At 40.5% G+C, this 22,954-nt stretch overlaps 2 long non-coding RNA genes and 1 pseudogene across 5 annotated transcripts; all 3 read left to right on the top strand.

Moving 5' to 3' along the window:
• The first annotated feature begins 580 nt into the window (after positions 1 to 580).
• LOC120889283 (uncharacterized) lies at positions 581 to 5,126 on the top strand. 2 transcript variants are annotated; one of them, XR_013425049.1, is made up of 4 exons: positions 581 to 777; positions 1,304 to 1,463; positions 3,003 to 3,070; positions 4,123 to 5,126. It is a non-coding gene; the product is annotated as an uncharacterized LOC120889283 (long non-coding RNA). The 2 variants fall into 2 exon arrangements; XR_013425048.1 differs by lacking the exon at positions 581 to 777 and having other exon boundaries at positions 1,238 to 1,463.
• A 2,700-nt stretch (positions 5,127 to 7,826) lies between these two features.
• LOC144366154 (MAP/microtubule affinity-regulating kinase 3 pseudogene) lies at positions 7,827 to 11,391 on the top strand (annotated as a pseudogene).
• Positions 11,392 to 11,989: 598 nt separating this feature from the next.
• LOC120889073 (uncharacterized) lies at positions 11,990 to 20,465 on the top strand. 3 transcript variants are annotated; one of them, XR_013425046.1, is made up of 5 exons: positions 11,990 to 15,087; positions 15,189 to 15,388; positions 15,490 to 17,204; positions 18,746 to 18,813; positions 19,858 to 20,465. It is a non-coding gene; the product is annotated as an uncharacterized LOC120889073 (long non-coding RNA). The 3 variants fall into 3 exon arrangements; XR_013425047.1 differs by having other exon boundaries at positions 15,189 to 16,515; positions 17,045 to 17,204; XR_013425045.1 differs by having other exon boundaries at positions 15,189 to 17,204.
• Positions 20,466 to 22,954: the final 2,489 nt, after the last annotated feature.

Here is a 22,954-nt window from a genome sequence, read left to right as displayed (position 1 = left end):
CCATTGCCTCTGTAACAGAACATATCAAGAACCCCAATCCACAACACATGGAGTGCATGTGACCTTCAGCGATGTTTCTCACTCAATGTATTTTGAGTGATCCTTTCACAAGTGTACCGGTCTCCCTTGATTTCGTTAGGAACACAATAGTGCATCTTAAAGGTATGTTCTTTCTGATTGACACAATCTCTGTTCACACACATTCATACCATTGTCATGACTGCAGCCAAGCACTGTGATGATTTGGTAGGTATATTTTAAACTTTAGGTGACATAGCATACAAGATTTGTATCATTTTGTTCCTAAGTTCTTATATTTGAACATTAAATAGTACTCATAATTTTATTTTTTGTTCCAACAATCATAAACACTCATTTTTTAATTCTCTGCTTTATAACATACAGATATTAGCACTTTTGACTCTTCCTCTGAGTTCTTTCAACTTCTGTTATTTGTATTTTATTTTTTACATTGTCAAGATTGGACAATTATCTAGTATATATTACATGGAAAGGGAAATCCATTAAATCTTAAATTAAGAATATTTCCATTCTGTGTATGTCATGATGGGTTAAAAAAATAGACCAACAAAGTTTCATGCATAATAACGATAGTCTTTCAGAACCGGAACATTTCGTCACTAAAACTCTCCTGTGAAGAAACCTCAGAATATTCAATATGAGATGTACATATGTCCCTAAGAGATGCACACTGACACTGAGGCCAATCAGGTCAATCAAGTCAAGACAGCCAATCTTATTGGCTACCCATGTCAGGTAGGTGGTCTGACTTATTTTCTATTAAACTCATGTTTCCACTGACTTCTTCGTGTACACACAGGTGTTCATGCTCTGCCTACGTGAATTTATAGAGCCCACATGCAATTCAGGTGTTGCTTGCTTCTTTAATCTTGTAAATGAGGAAAACTACTCACAATACTTATGATACTCTGATTTTGTAATTCCATTTCACTGAGTAGTGTCTTTTTCCCCTTTCTTTTCTTTCCCTTTTGGTACTGGAGATTGATCCAGGTGTGATTTACCACAGGACTATTTCCTCAGCCTTTTACTTTTTATTTTTCAGACAGGGTCTCACTAAGTTGTGAAGGTTAGCTTTGAACTTGTGATCCTTCTGTCTTGGTCTCCCAAGTGGCTGGGATTACAGGTGTGAGCCGCTGTACCTGGCATTTCATTTTATTTCACTGGCTCAGTGGTTTGTTTTACAATTACTCCCTTTTCCTCATCCATATTTGCCTTCAGTATATAATCTTTCCTTCACTTTGTCCCATTTCATCTAATGCAGTTTCATTGAACAAAGTAGGATCATGATAAGAACAAAAGTTCCAAGAGGTGTGTGGTGCACAACTATCCTAACAGCTACTCAGGAGACTGAAGCAGGAGGATCAGAAGTTGGAGGCCAGCCTCAGCAATTTAAAGAGACCCTGACTCAGAAAATGAAAAAGGTTGGTGATGTAGCTCAGTGGTAGAGTGCTCCTGAGTTTCACCCCTAGAACCTAAAAAGTAAAAAAATAATAGGGAAAACACAAGAATTTCTCTTGGGAAATCACAGAAACCCTAAGTTCCACATGTTAAAAACTAAATTCATCAAGGAGAATCCAGCCTGTCTTCCCTATTTGAGGACACCCAATGCCAAGACCAAAAACCAAGAAGGCTTCCTACTTCCCTTCTTTTGGTCTCTGTCCTTCCTGCTGCAAAGTCTTATCTGCTGGGCCTCATAAAGACCAGTTGGATTGGGGCAGTTTGGTCTGTCCTCACTTCTGGTACCTCTCTTTGGTCCCAATGAAATTTTGAATTCTCTTACTGAAGAACTGTTTTCTCTTCACTGTTCTCCTTGCATACAGTCTTGCTCACCTTCACACCCTTCTCCACCTGCAGTCAGAACCGTCTGTTTTATATTCAGATCCAGCAAAAATCAGTTTTTTGCTTGAAAGCCTTATTGCCTTCTCATTATGTATGTAGACGATAATGCCTCAAATCCCTGACATGCTTTTTGTGGCCTTTCATTGTCTAGATTCTGTTTATGTCGTCAGCATAGTATCATAACACCCCTTCTCTAACTCTTACTTCAGTCACACTGAATGATTCCTGAGCCTCTAACATGACCTTTGTATTTGGCCCTTAGGTTTTTGCGTAATGCGTCCCCCTTTCTGGAACATCTTTTCATCACTCTCCTCTCCTGGCCAACTTGTATATCTAGGTTCCCTACAGATGACAAACCCTTCCTGAACATCCTCTTAATTATCTTTCCAAAGATAATGTTGTAGTTACTCTCAGAACACCTATATCATGCTGACATGATCTCTATATCTATTTTACCTTGAACTGTGCATTTCTCACAGAGATTATATCTTATTTGCTGCTTATCCTCAACACCTGTTACAGATAGGGACATTGCCTTGTATCTGTTTGCTAAGTGGATGGACAAGTCCTTTGTCATAGATTCCTTGATTCTCAGAATAATTGCAGTAGAGCAGATGACTATCTCATAGGATGATATAAGTATCATTTTTTTAAAAAGGAATGATAAAATACATAACATCTTTGAGCTGCTCTTAGGGTTTGGAGAGAAGTACATTCACTGCCATTGAGCCTTTGGAAGTAGACATTATGACATCAGCTTGGTCTAACCCTTTTCAAGCTACCAGTCTTCATCTATCACTTTCAAGAATTTCCACATGACTAAAAAAAAAACTCTTTTCTATATGCTTTAATTCTCCAGTTGCCTTAATTGGAGAAAAAAATATTGTTTCTTGTATTTTGGGCAGTATATATGATGATCTTCATAGTTATTCTAAGGCATGTTACATTAGGATAAACTTGTTTCAACTAAATTTAAATCCAAAAACTCACTTCTTTTCTCTCAGAAATCTATTTGAAATGTTTCTGCTATCCAGTTATTAAAAAAAATCTTTCCAAATGGGAATATTGTCCTCTAATGCCCTAATTAACCTCTACAAACTGTATTTGTATTCCTTCTGCAGTGATTTCAAAATCTCCATGGTTTCTGGAATGTTTATATATCACTGGGAGAGCTGGGTTCTACTGAAAGGTTTGGATTTATTGTCTAAGTTTTGCTTATCCAATTCTTCCATGGTACTATATCCATTGTTAAAAGCAAATATTTTCTTTTCTGTACTTTATTCTTTGTTCTTTAAGATTTGTTCTACTTGTTTTCTAATAGCAAATCATTACTGTTTGAGGGAATTTTGGTTGAATTTCCCACATTCAAAAATTACTCTGAAAATCATATTGTCAGAGTAAAATTTGGCATAGAAATCAGCACAATAAGACTTTTAACATCTATAAGTCCTGCTCCTTCATTGGTTACATCAACTCTGACTGACCACAAGAATAATGGATGTCCAATTGCTTTCTCTTGAAACCCCAGCTACACACACCAGCCTCAGGTCTAGTGGCAGGAAGAAGCTGGGCCTGGGCAAACTCCCTTCCCAAACCCACACTCAACCTAAATCGTTTTACTTTTATTTGCTGTATATGTTGAACAGCTGAGTAAAGACTTCATTTGGGAAAAAAACTTAATGGAAAACTTTGCTACGAAGTATTTTAAGATCTTCTACCTTAGAGCCTGGGTAAGTCTTAGAGAAGATAGATAGAATATAAAGCTCCCTAAGGGCACCAATCCTTTTGGTTTTATCTCCAATAGGGCCTATTGGATGTATACTTGGCTAGCTTATCAACATTGTGCATCATACTCAGAATCTCTAGGACAATTCCCATATATTATAAATGGACCCAAGGCTCATGCATTGCAGTAATTGTCCAGTGTGTGCCTTTGAAACCTCTGTCAAACCTAAGGCTGAGGAAGGCTGGTTTTCTTCATTGAGCATTCTGAATGATTGTGTGTGTGTGTGTGTGTGTGTGTGTGTGTGTGTGTGTGTGTGTGTGTGAGAGAGAGAGAGAGAGAGAGAGAGAGAGAGAGAGAGAGAGAGAGAGAGAGAGAAGCTCAAAGAAGCCTGACTTGGAGATTATTCTGTTTATCTGTACATTTTTAATATCCACTAAAATTTTTAGTTATCTAAAATATGCAAGTACATGGCAGAAGCTAATCAGACCTTTTGTATTTCTGTTTCTTTCCAACAGTGCTCCTGCAGTGTTGTCACTTGAGGAGGACATTGCTTCGATTGCATATGACCATCATCTCTTCTCCAGTCTAGAATTAGTGGTACTATTTCTTTTGGCGAAATGTCCTTGCTGTACTGTATGGATTCTAGGGAAAGGGTATCAATACAGCCCTCTGGAAACTCATGGACACTGAGTCACATGACCCTGTTAGCCAAACAAAACTACTACTATGGGATTTGTACTTCATTTAGAAAGAAATAAGTGCTCTTCTCTTAGACTAGTGAAATGAGGTGAGCCTGAATAATTGCAGACCCTTCTTCGTCACCTGTAGGCTTGCTCAGCTTTCATCTGTGTGATAGAAGGATTGATTTATATATGCTCATGCTAGTATGCTTAGGTGGCAAGGAGTCTATCTCCCTGGCAGGATGCCTGTAGCACGACTCTACCCAGGAAAAAGGCAGTTTCTACAGAGAATTTTATTTTGAGATGTTTTCAGTTTTAGTTTTCACATTTCCAAACACTGTCATCTCTTCTTGCTTAAGGAAAAGTTTGGAAACTAAAAGTAAAGTTTTATGACAGATTGCTCAGCAATCTGTCCTGTGGTTGGGATAAAAACAAACATGTATTTAGTAGTTTTTTTTACCTTTTAACACTCTCTTGTTTGCAATATACAAATTATTCCAGTATGCAGTCTGCAAATGTTCACTGTAAAATATATGCTTTTCCTGTAACCTGTTTTCTTGTACTGATGACATGGTCTATCTTATCAGCTTCTGCATTAAAAAGAATTAAACCAATGATCCATTTAAGTCATTATTAATTATGCTACCTCCATATTTCTCCTCCTGTGAAAATATGAGCATGACTATCCTTAAAGTGGAATTCATTTTCTTTTGTAATTCTATAAGTTAGTTTCTATCTTCACAAATAATGTGTACTAGACAGACTCCTTTTCACTCCCTGACAAGTAGAGTGGAAAAGATAAACTGGAATTAAGGATCACAATAAAGTCTCTGCTATCACTTTGGTCCTTATTGCTCAACTGAGTCCTACTCCTCTTAGTACTTAAAAGAGTTCTATGGTTGAAAACAAAGCATCATTTTATCAGAGGACATTTCACTAATAATACAAATGAGCAAAGTTTGAAAATTTCTTTATTCTAATTTATTTTTATTCTTAGTACTTTGAATTGAACACAGAGCCTTTTCCTGGGTAGGCAAGCATTTTACCGGCCAGCTACATACATCCCAAGTCCTGAGAGTTTCTTTATTCTAAAGACACAATGGAAATACATAATTCCAATGTATAACTTCCCTAAATTTTATTTGCTTCTCTGTTGTTACAAGGGTAAACTTTCATAACCACACTACCTGTGGCTACAAAACCTGGATTGCACTTTATTCTGAATTGCTCCACCCCTGCAATAATTGTCTACCTGCCAGCCCAAGGGATACTACTGAAAGCTGGAGCTAAAATGCGTATTTAAGTCATATGTCAAAGGATTTTAGATTTATATGTGACATTGAAATCTATATTTCAGCTTTTGCCTGTGATCTAGATTGAGAATTTGAAACATTTCTCTCCTATTGGCAAAGATTTCCCTGGGGAATTTATTTATTTTTTGCTTGTTTGTATTAGGTGTATCAATCACAAACAATTATGCTTATAGTTTAGCAAATAATTTATCTTCTTATTATAAGTTGATGTAACACATGTTTGGAACAGAGTTCTGAAGGTATTGTAATGTCCAAAAATGCTTGTAAATTATTTCCCTTGTTAATTTTTCCATGCAAATATTTATTAAGTATACTTATGTAAGAGAAACAACAATCAAAAAAAAAAAAAGTACACATTCATAAATACCGTGTTCAACCCCATGGGCTGCAGGGGTTTTTCAGTCCCAAAGAAAGAACTTTGAGGATTCAACAGACAGGGGTTGGATATTTTATGACTCACGTGCTCCTTGGTGGTGGCAAGGCAGGATACAATAGAGGGCTGCACGGCATGTACAAGCAGGGGAATATATGGGATAGGCTGCTTGCTCACTGCAGAGGTGAAGTTTTTCAGAAGTTTCATGAGTACATTCTTCTACTTTATAACCAAGGTCACTCTGCTTTATTCCTCACCTGAAGATTAGAGAGAAAGGAAGCAGCCAGTTGCTCCTCTCCATTTTCTTCCTTCCTTTGGTGGGTGTGAACTCTGAGAGAAATCTGCCTGTAATGGGGAAAAAAAGATAATCCTGTTCCCCCTGAAATTAGGAAGGAGCAATGAGAGAAGAAGAGAAAAAACATATCTACTTAAAAAAGGATATACAGGGGCAGAGCACCAAGAGCTCTATTCAAAACACAAGGTGGACCACTGTTACATTGACACCAGTTGTGTGTAGCACTATTAGAATAAAATGTGTGAAAGCACTCAATATGGACAAGAAGACTGCTATTAACAAGGAAATACTGCATTGATGTGCACGTGCCCACACACACATACACACACAGACACACATACACACACACACACACACACACACACACACTCTTCTGGTAATTAAGAATACAAAGCAATGGTAGACCATTTATTCCACAAGTATTTGATGAGTACAAACCGTATGCCATGCCCATTTTTGAATATTTTGTATTTGTTCAAAAAATGACTTAATTTCCCAAAATCATACCATAGGGTAAGATATAAAATTTCAGCAGATGGAGTGCGGCTGCACTTGAAATTGCATCCGGGTTTATTTTGAGAATGACTTGTAAGTCTTAAGTGGCCACATGTGTGATGCACTTTATTTTGTTTCTTTACTGATATTAAAAAGCCTACATGTTCAATACCGGAAGTAAATTAATAATCTCCTTGAAAGATACAGGTATTTGGCAGAAATGCAAGACAACTTTTACAAAGAAGAGAGGTGAAGCTAGTATTTGCATATTGCGGCCCCTACAATGATTGAATAAAGGAGTTTTGAAGACTTTTGGAAGACACTAGGGAAAAAAAGCAGATGAGCAATTCACAAGAGCCTGGGTCCCTGACCTGTTACCAAACACCTTGGGCCTTGTGCCTGATGGCCATGCAATAATGAGGAGAAGGTTTTGAGATGGAGGTAAAAGGAGGTTTGTTGCTTTGCCAGCAAAGGGGAAACACAGGGGACTCCTGTGCCAGAAGATTTGATTCTGCCCATCAGGGAAAACAGAGGGTTTTTAAGGAGACTATTCAAAGGCTCCACTCCAGGTGTGCCCTGACCAGGGGTTCCCAGGTGCATCCTGATGGTGTGTTAGGATTAACTAGTTTATCTGGGAGATCATCACTTCCTAGTTCTTCTGGTGACTTCTCCTTCCTGTGGAGAACAGATAACTCAAGGTAATCTTGTTCCCTGCCCCCAGGTTAGGGAGGGAGAAAGGGAGAAGAGGAAAAGAAAAACATTTCCCTTTTAAAATAAGCAGCCAGGGTTATATTCCAAAGGTAAAGTGGACCACTCTTACATCCCTAGTGCTTCCACCAATCAACTTCACCATCCAAATTGAATTGTCAAGTGTGTTTATGTCCAGCTGAATATTTCTGGAAAAAAAATAGTTTTCTTTTTCATCAGGCCTTGACCCACAAACTGTCAAGTTCCATAGACAGACTAAGCGCCTGGGTCCTTGGTCCACTTAGGGTGCATATGACCCCTCTTTATGCAGTCAGTACCTTTATGACTGCATTGGTTGCCTAGGAGATAACAGAATGAGAATCCTAGAAATGAGTGGACCTAGAACCACTCCTCATTTGCCTTTTGGCCTTTGGTGTTCCCAGAGCGAGTTTTTGAACTGGGCACGCTATTTGTTGGTAAAAGGCAGTTGTGGCTATTTTTTTTCCCCAACCCATCTCCAACTCTCTCCTTGTTTCCCCCCACCCCCTGTCCTTGCTTAGCCCTCACCTATCCTAAATTTTCCAGTGACACCCAGACCCACCGATCATCAACATGGGTCAAACCATGCAGCCATGGCATGGAGCTAGACGGGCAGAAGACACCTCCCAGACCGGGCACTCTGGAGCACAGCGCCCGAAATCCACAGCTCCCTCTGCAGGCAAAAAGAATCGCATTGGAGATTATAGAGTCGTGAAAACCCTGGGCAAGGGGACCTTCGCCAAAGTCATGCTGGCCCGTCACGTCGTCACAGGTAGAGAAGTGGCAATCAAGATCATCGATAAGAGACATCTGAAGCCACTAGTCCTCCAAAAGATGTACAGAGAGGTGAGAATCCTCAAGATGTTAGACCACCCACACATCGTGAAGCTCTATGAAGCTCTGGACTGCGAAAAAGCACTCTGTTTGGTCCTGGAGTACGCCAGTGGAGGGGGACTTTTGGAATATCTGGCCAAGAAAAAAAGACTGCAGGAAGAGGAGGCAAGATCTATATTCCGGCAGATCGTGTCTGCAGTGCAATATTGTCACCAAATGCAGGTCGCCCACCGAGACCTGAAGGCGGACAATCTGTTATTAGACGCCCACATGAACATCAAGCTAGCCGATTTTGGACTCAGCAACGAGTTTACACTTGGGCGTAAACTCGACACGTTTTGCGGCAGTCCGTCCTATGCAGCTCCAGAGCTCTTCCAGCAAATAGAGTACGATGGCCCCAAAATCGATGTGTGGAGTCTTGGCGTGGTTCTCTACACCCTAGTCACCGGGTCGCATCCTTTTGTTGGGCGCAATGTGAGACAACTTAGAGACAGAGTGCTACAGGGTAGATACCGAATCCCTCTGTACATTTCAACAGACTGTGAAAATCTGCTGAAACGCTTGCTGGTGCTCAATCCAACTAAGCGAAGCACCCTAGCCGAAATTATGGGAGACAGGTGGATCAACAGAGGCCTTGATGTCCTCCAACCCTTTGTTGGTCCAGAGGTGGCCGTCTCCCACAGAAACATCTCTTTGGCTAAGGTGCAGCCAAGCAGGGTCCTGAGAAAGAGCACCAGCTGGCCTCCTCAACGCAAAGTGCAGCGAAGCGTTTCCACTCGCAAGCAGACACAGTCCCTGGACCATGCTGGAACTGGGCCATATCCGACCAGCACTGCCCACAGTCACCTCAGAGAACATCCAATGGCCTCCCAGAAATCCGGCGGCAGTGCTGTGGGAGGAAAGGGAATTTCTCCAGCCAGGCCCGTACCTGGGATCACCACCAGTCCCAAGGAGCTGGAGACTCCCGAATTCAAGAAAATGCCTGCTGCCTACCAGAGCAGCACACCATCTGGAGGGAGGACACTGTGGAGTAAGTACATTTGCCGCAAAACAAGCAAAGCAGACACACGTTCAGTGAGCCGGAATGGTCAGAACAACAGCACCTCCCCTCCTCAGAGCCCTCCAGCGACCTCAACCCACAGTGTCCCAAGTACCTCCACCCGGGGCTGCCTCTGCTTCCCCAGAGCCAGTGCCCTTCGTCGAATGTTCCACCGCTAGCCCCGGGAATGCCAAACTGCAACACACGAAGGTCCTCTTGCCTCACCCAGCTGCTTCCATCCAGCTGAAGAATTGCCCCAGACTCAAAGAGGCACCACTGGAGCTTTCACTGAGTTAACATCAAAACTCACAAGAAGGCCTCCAGCTGAGTCTGAGAAGACCCTGAGATATAAGGGCTCAAGTCATCATGTCTCTGCTGAGCAGAGAAAGGAGAACCAACAAGCAAAACCTCGCTCCCTGCACTTCACCTGGAGAATGAACATCACTAGTGCCATGGATCCCAGTGACATCATGAGGGAAATCCGCAAGGTGCTGGATGCCAACAACTGCCACTACATGCACAAGACGCCCTTTCTGCTCTTCTGCATGCATGGAGATGGGTACACCGAGAAAGTGGTGCAGTGGGAGATGGAGGTATGTAAACTTCCCAGACTATCTCTCAATAGGGTCCACTTCAAGCCAATTTCAGGGAAATCAAAGGCATACAAAAACATGGCTTCCAAAATTGCCAGTGAGCTCCAACTGGAACCCAGTCATTAGAGCCAAAATGAAGCAGCAACTTGAAGTCTTTTCCTCAACACTGATGGACATATAGAACAACATTTTGGCAATTTTGGGGAGCAGTGACTAAATTAGGGTTTTCTTTCATTGTCCCAGGAGGTGATGCCCCTCCTGGGAATTCTTGATGCAAGGCGCTGGTCAAGACTGCCCAGTTACTTGGGTTAAGACCTGTTCCACATAGGGAGGTATTCAGTTCTTGAACTTGTGGTTCAGGTGGCAGGGCTCAGCGGTGGAACGTTATGGGCACAAGCTGCTACTCATAATTGGACTGGTCATACATATGACCTTGGTTTTGATGGCTTTGCCCAAATTTTCTCACAAAAAAATCGTTTAAGTATGAAACTTATATAACAAACGTGTTGAGCTGGCTCGTAGTCATTGCACTCTACTGGAGTGCAATATACACCCAGTTCCAGCTTTTTCTCCCCTTGGATTTCTGTCCTTTCTCATCCCCCATGGCCCCTCATCTGGTTTCCTCAATCAACCACCCTGCAGGTGGCAGCAGATGGGACCCAAACAGGCTATTACCCTGTGGAGTGCAAAAATGATCACAAGCCTTCTCAGTGTGATCAATGAAAGGGGTCTTGGGAGAAAGTCTGTGCAAAGCAAGCCAAACAGGGTCATAAATAGGGGCAACCTGATTATGATGACCAGCTTGCTTTGATAAACTTCTAACTCCCACACCTGGCATCCAAACCTCATGGTCAAGAAGTGAAGAACTCCATGAGTGTCACAGAACCTCTGTTTGAACAGATGGTTCCCATAGCAACTGGGACGTCTCAAGGGGCGCTTTCCCACTGAGAGTTCCCAAGACAGCCTTTGGCTTTGTCACAGAACATTTCAAAAACACTAATCTGCTGCTTCCGACAGGCATTGTCATTTCCATCTTCCATCTTCCACATTATGACCTGAAAATCTGAGGTGACGAACGCCACACCTGGGAGTGGAAGCGGGTCTTTACTATGAATGCCCTAAAGTCATGAGACACTGAAAAAGAAAAAAAAGAGAGAAAGTCGCATTTGAGACATGCCAATTCCTAACAGTACAGTGCTCCATCAATGGCTTTCATTTCAGAGGTACTCCATCTCTCCTTACATGCTCTCCATTGAATGTTCTCAAGACAGCCATTGCCTCTGTCACAGAACCTGTCAAGAACCCTAATGCAGTTGCTGCTTCAGACAGTCATTGTCATTTCCATCTTCCATCTTGTACATCATGACAGTGAAATCTGAGGGAAAGAACACCACGACTGGGAGGGGAAGCTGCACTTTACTATGAATGCCCTAAAATCATGGGACACCAGAAAAGTAAGAAATAAAGAGCCATTTAAGACCTGCAAATTCCTAACGCTACAGTGATGCACTAAAGGCTTTCATTTCAGAGGTAATTCATCTCTCCTAACAGATTTTCCATCGAATATTTCCAAGACAACCATCGCCTCTGTCAGATCATTCAAGAACCCTAATCCATTGCTGCTTCCTACTAGCATGGTTGTTTCCATCTTCCATCTTCTACATCCTGATAGTGAAATCTGAAAAAAAAGAATACCATGACTGGGAGTGGAAACTGCCTCTACTATGAAAGACCTAAATTCATGGAACCCCGAAATAGAAAGAAAGATGCACTTGAGACCTGCAAATACTTAACAGCTCAGTGCTCCATCAATGGGTTTCAGTTCAGAGGTAATCCCTCTCTCTTCACATGCTCTCCATGGGATGTGCCCAAGACAGCCATTGCTTCTGTCACAGAACATTTCAAGAACCCTAATCCATTACTGCTTCAGACAGGCATTTATTTTCATTTCCGTCTTCCAACTTCTACATTATGAGAGTAAACTCTGAGGAATAGAATACCTCCACTGGAAGTAGAAGCTTTCCATACTATGAATGCCCTAAAGTCATGGAAAACTGAAAAAGATAGAAACACCCTCTTGAGACATGCAAATTCCTAACAGATCAGTGCTCCATAAGTGGCTTTCAGTTCAGAGGTAATCCATCTCTCTTGAAACACTCTCCAGTTAATGTGCTCAAAAGAGCCATTGCCTCTGTCAGAGAACATTTCAAGAACCCTAATCCAGTTGCTGCTTCAGAAGTCATTGTCGATCCCGCCTTCCATCTTCTACTTCATCACTGTAAAATCTGAGGAATAGAACACCACGCCTGGAAGTGGGAACTGCCTCTACTATGAAAGACCTAAATTCATGGAACCCCGAAATAGAAAGAAAGATGCACTTGAGACCTGCAAATACTTAACAGTTCAGTGCTCCATTACTGTATTTCTGTTCAGAGGTAATCCATCTCTCTTCACATGCTCTCCATGGGATGTGCCCAAGACAGCCATTGTCTCTCTCACAACATTTCAAGAACCCTAATCCAGTTGCTGCTTCACACAGTCATTGTCATTTCCATCTTCCATCTTCTACATCATGACCTGAAAATCTGAGAACACCACAACACCTGGGAGAGGAAGCTGGCGTTTACTATGAATGCCCTAAAGTCATGGGACACCAAAAAAGAAAGACCCATTTGAGACCTGCAAATTCCTAACACTACAGTGCTCCATCAATGGCTTGCAGTTCAGAGGTAATCCATCTCTCTTCACATGCTCTCCATGGGATGTGCCCAGGACAGCCATTGCCTCTGTCACAGAACATTTCTAGAACTCTAATGCCATTGCTGCTTCAGACAGGCATTGTTGTTTCCATCTTCCATCTTCCACATCATGACAATAATATCTGAGGAAAAGAACACCACGACTGGGAGTGGAAGCTGCACTTTATTATGAAAGCCCTAAAATCATGGGACACCAGAAAAGTAAGAAATAAAGAGCCATTTAAGACCTGCAAATTCCTAACACTACATTGCTGCATTAAACGCTTTCATTTCAGAGGTAATCCATCTCTCCTAACATGCTCTCCATTGAATGTGCCCAAGACAGCCATTGCCTCTGTCACAGAACATTTCTAGAACTCTAATGCAATCGCTGCTTCAGACAGGCATTGTCGTTTCCATCTTCCATCTTCTACATTATGACAGTGAAATCTGAGGAAAAGAACACCAAGACTGGGAGTGGAAGCTGGCCTGTACTGTGAATGCCCTAAAGAATGGGATACCGAAAAAGAAAGACCCATTTGAGACCTGCAAATTCCTAACACTACAGTGCTCCATCAATGGCTTACAGTTCAGAGGTAATCCATCTCTCCTAACATGCTCTCCATGGGATGTGCCCAGGACAGCCATTGCCTCTGTCACTGAACATTTCAAGAACCCTAATCCATTACTGCTTCAGACAGGCATTGTCACTTCCATCTTCCAACTTCTACATTATGACAGTAAAATCTGAGGAATAGAATAACTCCACTGGAAGTGGAAGCTTCCCAAACTATGAATGCCCTAAAATCATGGAACACTGAAAAAGAAAGAAAGACCCACTTGAGACATGCAAATTCTTAACAGGTCAGTGCTCCATAAGTGGCTTTCAGTTCAGAGGTAATCCATCTCTCCGGATACACTCTCCATTTAATGTGCTCAAGAGAGCCATTGCCTCTGTCACAGAACTTTTCAAGAACCCCAATCCAGTTGCTGCTTCAGAAGTCATTGCCGATTCCGCCTTCCATCTTCTACTTCATCACTGTAAAATCTGAGGAATAGAACACCACACCTTGGAGTGAAGCTGGACTCTCCTATGAATGCCCTAAAGTTATGCGACCCGGAAAACAAAAGAAAGAAAGACCTGCTTGAGACATGTAATTTTCTACAGTTCAACGCTCCATCAATGGCTTTCACATCAGAGGTAATCCGTCTCTCCTAACTTGCTCTCCCTTTAATGTGCCCCAGACAGCCATTGCCTCTGTCACAGAACATTTCTAGAACTCTAATGCAATTGCTGCTTCAGACAGGCATTGTTGTTTCCATCTTCCATCTTCTACATCATGACAGTAACATCTGGGAAAAAGAACACCACACCTGGGAGTGGAAGCTGGCCTCTACTCTGAATGCCCTAAAGTCATGGGACACCGAAAAAGAAAGAAAGATAGACCCATTTGAGACCTGCAAATTCCTAACACTACAGTCTTCCATCAATGGCTTTCAGTTCAGGGGTAATCCATCTCTATTCACATGCTCTCCGTGGGATGTGCTCAAGACAGCCATTGCCTCTGTCACAGAACATTTCAAGAACCCTAATCCAGTTGCTGTTTCAGAAGTCATTGTCGTTTCCATCTTGTATCTTCTACATTATGACCTGAAAATCTGAGGAAAAGAACACCACACCTGGGAGTGGAAGCTGGCCTTTACCTAAAAGTCATGGGATCCTGAAAAAGAAAGTAGGACCCATTTGAGACCTGAAAATACCTAACAGTTCAGTGCTCCATCAGTGGCTTTCAGTTTAGAGGTAATATGTCTCTTCTAACATTCCCTCCATTTCATGTTCCCAAGATAGCCATTGCCTCTGTCACAGAAGATTTCAAGAACACTAACCCAGCTGCTGCTTCAAACAGTCATTGTCATTTCCATCTTGCATCTTCTAGAGCATGACAGTGAAATTTGGGGGAAAATACTCCCAACCTGGGAGTGCATGCTGGCCTGTACTCTGAATGCCCTGAAGTCATGGAACCCCTAGAAGAAAGAAAGACCCATTGGAGACCTGCCAATTCCTAACAGTTCAGTGCACCTTCATTGGCTGTCACTTCTGAGGTCATACATCTCTACAAACATGCTCTTCATTTAATGTTCCCAAGACAACCATTGACTCTGTCACAGAACTTCTCAGAACGCTAATCCAGTTGCTGCTCCACACAGGCATTGTCCTTTCCTTCTTCCCCTTCTACATCATGACGCTGAAATCTGAGGAAAAGAACACCATGCCTGGGAGTGGATGCTGGCCTTTACTATGAAAGACCTAAGTCAGAGAAGAAAAAAAAAGACCTACTTGAGACTTGCCAATTCCTAACTCTCAGTGCTCTGTAATTGGCTATCACTTCTAAGGTAATCTGTCTCTCTTAACATGCTCTCCATTTCCTGTTCCCAAGATAGCATTGCCTCTGTCACCGAACATTTCAAGAACCCTAATCCACTTGCTCCTTCAGACAGGCATTGTTGTTTCCATCTTGCATCTCCTACATCATGACAGTGAAATCTGAGGAAAAGAACACCAAGCCTGGGAGTGGAAGCTGGCCTGTACTGTGAATGCCCTAAACTCATGAGACCCTGAAAAAGAGTGAAGGACCCCTGTGAGACATACAATTCCCAACCGTTCATTGCTGCAAAAATGGCTTTCAGTTCAGAGGTAATCCTTCTCTCTTAATATGCTCTCATTTACTATTCCCAAGACAGCCATTGCCTCTGTAAGAGAACATTTCAAGGACACTAATCTGGTTTCTATTTCAGACTGGCATTGTCTTTTCCTTCTTCCCCATCTTTTACAACATGACAGTGAAATCTGAGGTAAATAACTCCACACCTGGGAGTGGAAGCTGGCCTGTACTATAAATGCCCTAAAGTCATGGGACCGGAAAAAGAAAGAAAGTCCTACTTGAGCCATGCAAATTCCTAACAGTTCCGTGCTCCATCAATGGTTTTCAGTTCAGAGGTAATCCATCTCTCCTAACATGTTCTCCATTTAATGTTTCCAAGACAGCCATTGCCTCTGTAACAGAACATATCAAGAACCCCAATCCACAACACATGGAGTGCATGTGACCTTCAGCGATGTTTCTCACTCAATGTATTTTGAGTGATCCTTTCACAAGTGTACCGGTCTCCCTTGATTTCGTTAGGAACACAATAGTGCATCTTAAAGGTATGTTCTTTCTGATTGACACAATCTCTGTTCACACACATTCATACCATTGTCATGACTGCAGCCAAGCACTGTGATGATTTGGTAGGTATATTTTAAACTTTAGGTGACATAGCATACAAGATTTGTATCATTTTGTTCCTAAGTTCTTATATTTGAACATTAAATAGTACTCATAATTTTATTTTTTGTTCCAACAATCATAAACACTCATTTTTTAATTCTCTGCTTTATAACATACAGATATTAGCACTTTTGACTCTTCCTCTGAGTTCTTTCAACTTCTGTTATTTGTATTTTATTTTTTACATTGTCAAGATTGGACAATTATCTAGTATATATTACATGGAAAGGGAAATCCATTAAATCTTAAATTAAGAATATTTCCATTCTGTGTATGTCATGATGGTTAAAAAAATAGACCAACAAAGTTTCATGCATAATAACGATAGTCTTTCAGAACCGGAACATTTCGTCACTAAAACTCTCCTGTGAAGAAACCTCAGAATATTCAATATGAGATGTACATATGTCCCTAAGAGATGCACACTGACACTGAGGCCAATCAGGTCAATCAAGTCAAGACAGCCAATCTTATTGGCTACCCATGTCAGGTAGGTGGTCTGACCTTATTTTCTATTAAACTCATGTTTCCACTGACTTCTTCGTGTACACACAGGTGTTCATGCTCTGCCTACGTGAATTTATAGAGCCCACATGCAATTCAGGTGTTGCTTGCTTCTTTAATCTTGTAAATGAGGAAAACTACTCACAATACTTATGATACTCTGATTTTGTAATTCCATTTCACTGAGTAGTGTCTTTTTCCCCTTTCTTTTCTTTCCCTTTTGGTACTGGAGATTGATCCCAGGTGTGATTTACCACAGGACTATTTCCTCAGCCTTTTACTTTTTATTTTTCAGACAGGGTCTCACTAAGTTGTGAAGGTTAGCTTTGAACTTGTGATCCTTCTGTCTTGGTCTCCCAAGTGGCTGGGATTACAGGTGTGAGCCGCTGTACCTGGCATTTCATTTTATTTCACTGGCTCAGTGGTTTGTTTTACAATTACTCCCCTTTTCCTCATCCATATTTGCCTTCAGTATATAATCTTTCCTTCACTTTGTCCCATTTCATCTAATGCAGTTTCATTGAACAAAGTAGGATCATGATAAGAACAAAAGTTCCAAGAGGTGTGTGGTGCACAACTATCCTAACAGCTACTCAGGAGACTGAAGCAGGAGGATCAGAAGTTGGAGGCCAGCCTCAGCAATTTAAAGAGACCCTGACTCAGAAAATGAAAAAGGTTGGTGATGTAGCTCAGTGGTAGAGTGCTCCTGAGTTTCACCCCTAGAACCTAAAAAGTAAAAAAAATAATAGGGAAAACACAAGAATTTCTCTTGGGAAATCACAGAAACCCTAAGTTCCACATGTTAAAAACTAAATTCATCAAGGAGAATCCAGCCTGTCTTCCCTATTTGAGGACACCCAATGCCAAGACCAAAAACCCAGAAGGCTTCCTACTTCCCTTCTTTTGGTCTCTGTCCTTCCTGCTGCAAAGTCTTATCTGCTGGGCCTCATAAAGACCAGTTGGATTGGGGCAGTTTGGTCTGTCCTCACTTCTGGTACCTCTCTTTGGTCCCAATGAAATTTTGAATTCTCTTACTGAAGAACTGTTTTCTCTTCACTGTTCTCCTTGCATACAGTCTTGCTCACCTTCACACCCTTCTCCACCTGCAGTCAGAACCGTCTGTTTTATATTCAGATCCAGCAAAAATCAGTTTTTTGCTTGAAAGCCTTATTGCCTTCTCATTATGTATGTAGACGATAATGCCTCAAATCCCTGACATGCTTTTTGTGGCCTTTCATTGTCTAGATTCTGTTTATGTCGTCAGCATAGTATCATAACACCCCTTCTCTAACTCTTACTTCAGTCACACTGAATGATTCCTGAGCCTCTAACATGACCTTTGTATTTGGCCCTTAGGTTTTTGCGTAATGCGTCCCCCTTTCTGGAACATCTTTTCATCACTCTCCTCTCCTGGCCAACTTGTATATCTAGGTTCCCTACAGATGACAAACCCTTCCTGAACATCCTCTTAATTATCTTTCCAAAGATAATGTTGTAGTTACTCTCAGAACACCTATATCATGCTGACATGATCTCTATATCTATTTTACCTTGAACTGTGCATTTCTCACAGAGATTATATCTTATTTGCTGCTTATCCTCAACACCTGTTACAGATAGGGACATTGCCTTGTATCTGTTTGCTAAGTGGATGGACAAGTCCTTTGTCATAGATTCCTTGATTCTCAGAATAATTGCAGTAGAGCAGATGACTATCTCATAGGATGATATAAGTATCATTTTTTTAAAAAGGAATGATAAAATACATAACATCTTTGAGCTGCTCTTAGGGTTTGGAGAGAAGTACATTCACTGCCATTGAGCCTTTGGAAGTAGACATTATGACATCAGCTTGGTCTAACCCTTTTCAAGCTACCAGTCTTCATCTATCACTTTCAAGAATTTCCACATGACTAAAAAAAAAACTCTTTTCTATATGCTTTAATTCTCCAGTTGCCTTAATTGGAGAAAAAAATATTGTTTCTTGTATTTTGGGCAGTATATATGATGATCTTCATAGTTATTCTAAGGCATGTTACATTAGGATAAACTTGTTTCAACTAAATTTAAATCCAAAAACTCACTTCTTTTCTCTCAGAAATCTATTTGAAATGTTTCTGCTATCCAGTTATTAAAAAAAAATCTTTCCAAATGGGAATATTGTCCTCTAATGCCCTAATTAACCTCTACAAACTGTATTTGTATTCCTTCTGCAGTGATTTCAAAATCTCCATGGTTTCTGGAATGTTTATATATCACTGGGAGAGCTGGGTTCTACTGAAAGGTTTGGATTTATTGTCTAAGTTTTGCTTATCCAATTCTTCCATGGTACTATATCCATTGTTAAAAGCAAATATTTTCTTTTCTGTACTTTATTCTTTGTTCTTTAAGATTTGTTCTACTTGTTTTCTAATAGCAAATCATTACTGTTTGAGGGAATTTTGGTTGAATTTCCCACATTCAAAAATTACTCTGAAAATCATATTGTCAGAGTAAAATTTGGCATAGAAATCAGCACAATAAGACTTTTAACATCTATAAGTCCTGCTCCTTCATTGGTTACATCAACTCTGACTGACCACAAGAATAATGGATGTCCAATTGCTTTCTCTTGAAACCCCAGCTACACACACCAGCCTCAGGTCTAGTGGCAGGAAGAAGCTGGGCCTGGGCAAACTCCCTTCCCAAACCCACACTCAACCTAAATCGTTTTACTTTTATTTGCTGTATATGTTGAACAGCTGAGTAAAGACTTCATTTGGGAAAAAAACTTAATGGAAAACTTTGCTACGAAGTATTTTAAGATCTTCTACCTTAGAGCCTGGGTAAGTCTTAGAGAAGATAGATAGAATATAAAGCTCCCTAAGGGCACCAATCCTTTTGGTTTTATCTCCAATAGGGCCTATTGGATGTATACTTGGCTAGCTTATCAACATTGTGCATCATACTCAGAATCTCTAGGACAATTCCCATATATTATAAATGGACCCAAGGCTCATGCATTGCAGTAATTGTCCAGTGTGTGCCTTTGAAACCTCTGTCAAACCTAAGGCTGAGGAAGGCTGGTTTTCTTCATTGAGCATTCTGAATGATTGTGTGTGTGTGTGTGTGTGTGTGTGTGTGTGTGTGTGTGAGAGAGAGAGAGAGAGAGAGAGAGAGAGAGAGAGAGAGAGAGAGAGAGAGAGATAAGCTCAAAGAAGCCTGACTTGGAGATTATTCTGTTTATCTGTACATTTTTAATATCCACTAAAATTTTTAGTTATCTAAAATATGCAAGTACATGGCAGAAGCTAATCAGACCTTTTGTATTTCTGTTTCTTTCCAACAGTGCTCCTGCAGTGTTGTCACTTGAGGAGGACATTGCTTCGATTGCATATGACCATCATCTCTTCTCCAGTCTAGAATTAGTGGTACTATTTCTTTTGGCGAAATGTCCTTGCTGTACTGTATGGATTCTAGGGAAAGGGTATCAATACAGCCCTCTGGAAACTCATGGACACTGAGTCACATGACCCTGTTAGCCAAACAAAACTACTACTATGGGATTTGTACTTCATTTAGAAAGAAATAAGTGCTCTTCTCTTAGACTAGTGAAATGAGGTGAGCCTGAATAATTGCAGACCCTTCTTCGTCACCTGTAGGCTTGCTCAGCTTTCATCTGTGTGATAGAAGGATTGATTTATATATGCTCATGCTAGTATGCTTAGGTGGCAAGGAGTCTATCTCCCTGGCAGGATGCCTGTAGCACGACTCTACCCAGGAAAAAGGCAGTTTCTACAGAGAATTTTATTTTGAGATGTTTTCAGTTTTAGTTTTCACATTTCCAAACACTGTCATCTCTTCTTGCTTAAGGAAAAGTTTGGAAACTAAAAGTAAAGTTTTATGACAGATTGCTCAGCAATCTGTCCTGTGGTTGGGATAAAAACAAACATGTATTTAGTAGTTTTTTTTACCTTTTAACACTCTCTTGTTTGCAATATACACATTATTCCAGTATGCAATCTGCAAATGTTCACTGTAAAATATATGCTTTTCCTGTAACCTGTTTTCTTGTACTGATGACATGGTCTATCTTATCAGCTTCTGCATTAAAAAGAATTAAACCAATGATCCATTTAAGTCATTATTAATTATGCTACCTCCATATTTCTCCTCCTGTGAAAATATGAGCATGACTATCCTTAAAGTGGAATTCATTTTCTTTTGTAATTCTATAAGTTAGTTTCTATCTTCACAAATAATGTGTACTAGACAGACTCCTTTTCACTCCCTGACAAGTAGAGTGGAAAAGATAAACTGGAATTAAGGATCACAATAAAGTCTCTGCTATCACTTTGGTCCTTATTGCTCAACTGAGTCCTACTCCTCTTAGTACTTAAAAGAGTTCTATGGTTGAAAACAAAGCATCATTTTATCAGAGGACATTTCACTAATAATACAAATGAGCAAAGTTTGAAAATTTCTTTATTCTAATTTATTTTTATTCTTAGTACTTTGAATTGAACACAGAGCCTTTTCCTGGGTAGGCAAGCATTTTACCGGCCAGCTACATACATCCCAAGTCCTGAGAGTTTCTTTATTCTAAAGACACAATGGAAATACATAATTCCAATGTATAACTTCCCTAAATTTTATTTGCTTCTCTGTTGTTACAAGGGTAAACTTTCATAACCACACTACCTGTGGCTACAAAACCTGGATTGCACTTTATTCTGAATTGCTCCACCCCTGCAATAATTGTCTACCTGCCAGCCCAAGGGATACTACTGAAAGCTGGAGCTAAAATGCGTATTTAAGTCATATGTCAAAGGATTTTAGATTTATATGTGACATTGAAATCTATATTTCAGCTTTTGCCTGTGATCTAGATTGAGAATTTGAAACATTTCTCTCCTATTGGCAAAGATTTCCCTGGGGAATTTATTTATTTTTTGCTTGTTTGTATTAGGTGTATCAATCACAAACAATTATGCTTATAGTTTAGCAAATAATTTATCTTCTTATTATAAGTTGATGTAACACATGTTTGGAACAGAGTTCTGAAGGTATTGTAATGTCCAAAAATGCTTGTAAATTATTTCCCTTGTTAATTTTTCCATGCAAATATTTATTAAGTATACTTATGTAAGAGAAACAACAATCAAAAAAAAAAAAAGTACACATTCATAAATACCGTGTTCAACCCCATGGGCTGCAGGGGTTTTTCAGTCCCAAAGAAAGAACTTTGAGGATTCAACAGACAGGGGTTGGATATTTTATGACTCACGTGCTCCTTGGTGGTGGCAAGGCAGGATACAATAGAGGGCTGCACGGCATGTACAAGCAGGGGAATATATGGGATAGGCTGCTTGCTCACTGCAGAGGTGAAGTTTTTCAGAAGTTTCATAAGTACATTCTTCTACTTTATAACCAAGGTCACTCTGCTTTATTCCTCACCTGAAGATTAGAGAGAAAGGAAGCAGCCAGTTGCTCCTCTCCATTTTCTTCCTTCCTTTGGTGGGTGTGAACTCTGAGAGAAATCTGCCTGTAATGGGGAAAAAAAGATAATCCTGTTCCCCCTGAAATTAGGAAGGAGCAATGAGAGAAGAAGAGAAAAAACATATCTACTTAAAAAAGGATATACAGGGGCAGAGCACCAAGAGCTCTATTCAAAACACAAGGTGGACCACTGTTACATTGACACCAGTTGTGTGTAGCACTATTAGAATAAAATGTGTGAAAGCACTCAATATGGACAAGAAGACTGCTATTAACAAGGAAATACTGCATTGATGTGCACGTGCCCACACACACATACACACACAGACACACATACACACACACACACACACACACACACACACTCTTCTGGTAATTAAGAATACAAAGCAATGGTAGACCATTTATTCCACAAGTATTTGATGAGTACAAACCGTATGCCATGCCCATTTTTGAATATTTTGTATTTGTTCAAAAAATGACTTAATTTCCCAAAATCATACCATAGGGTAAGATATAAAATTTCAGCAGATGGAGTGCGGCTGCACTTGAAATTGCATCCGGGTTTATTTTGAGAATGACTTGTAAGTCTTAAGTGGCCACATGTGTGATGCACTTTATTTTGTTTCTTTACTGATATTAAAAAGCCTACATGTTCAATACCGGAAGTAAATTAATAATCTCCTTGAAAGATACAGGTATTTGGCAGAAATGCAAGACAACTTTTACAAAGAAGAGAGGTGAAGCTAGTATTTGCATATTGCGGCCCCTACAATGATTGAATAAAGGAGTTTTGAAGACTTTTGGAAGACACTAGGGAAAAAAAGCAGATGAGCAATTCACAAGAGCCTGGGTCCCTGACCTGTTACCAAACACCTTGGGCCTTGTGCCTGATGGCCATGCAATAATGAGGAGAAGGTTTTGAGATGGAGGTAAAAGGAGGTTTG

This window comes from Ictidomys tridecemlineatus, chromosome 8 (genome assembly GCF_052094955.1).
Source record: "Ictidomys tridecemlineatus isolate mIctTri1 chromosome 8, mIctTri1.hap1, whole genome shotgun sequence".
NCBI classification, from domain to species: domain Eukaryota; kingdom Metazoa; phylum Chordata; class Mammalia; order Rodentia; family Sciuridae; genus Ictidomys; species Ictidomys tridecemlineatus.
The sequence above is the reverse complement of the archived record's forward strand: the minus strand, read 5'-3'. Positions and strand labels throughout refer to the sequence as shown.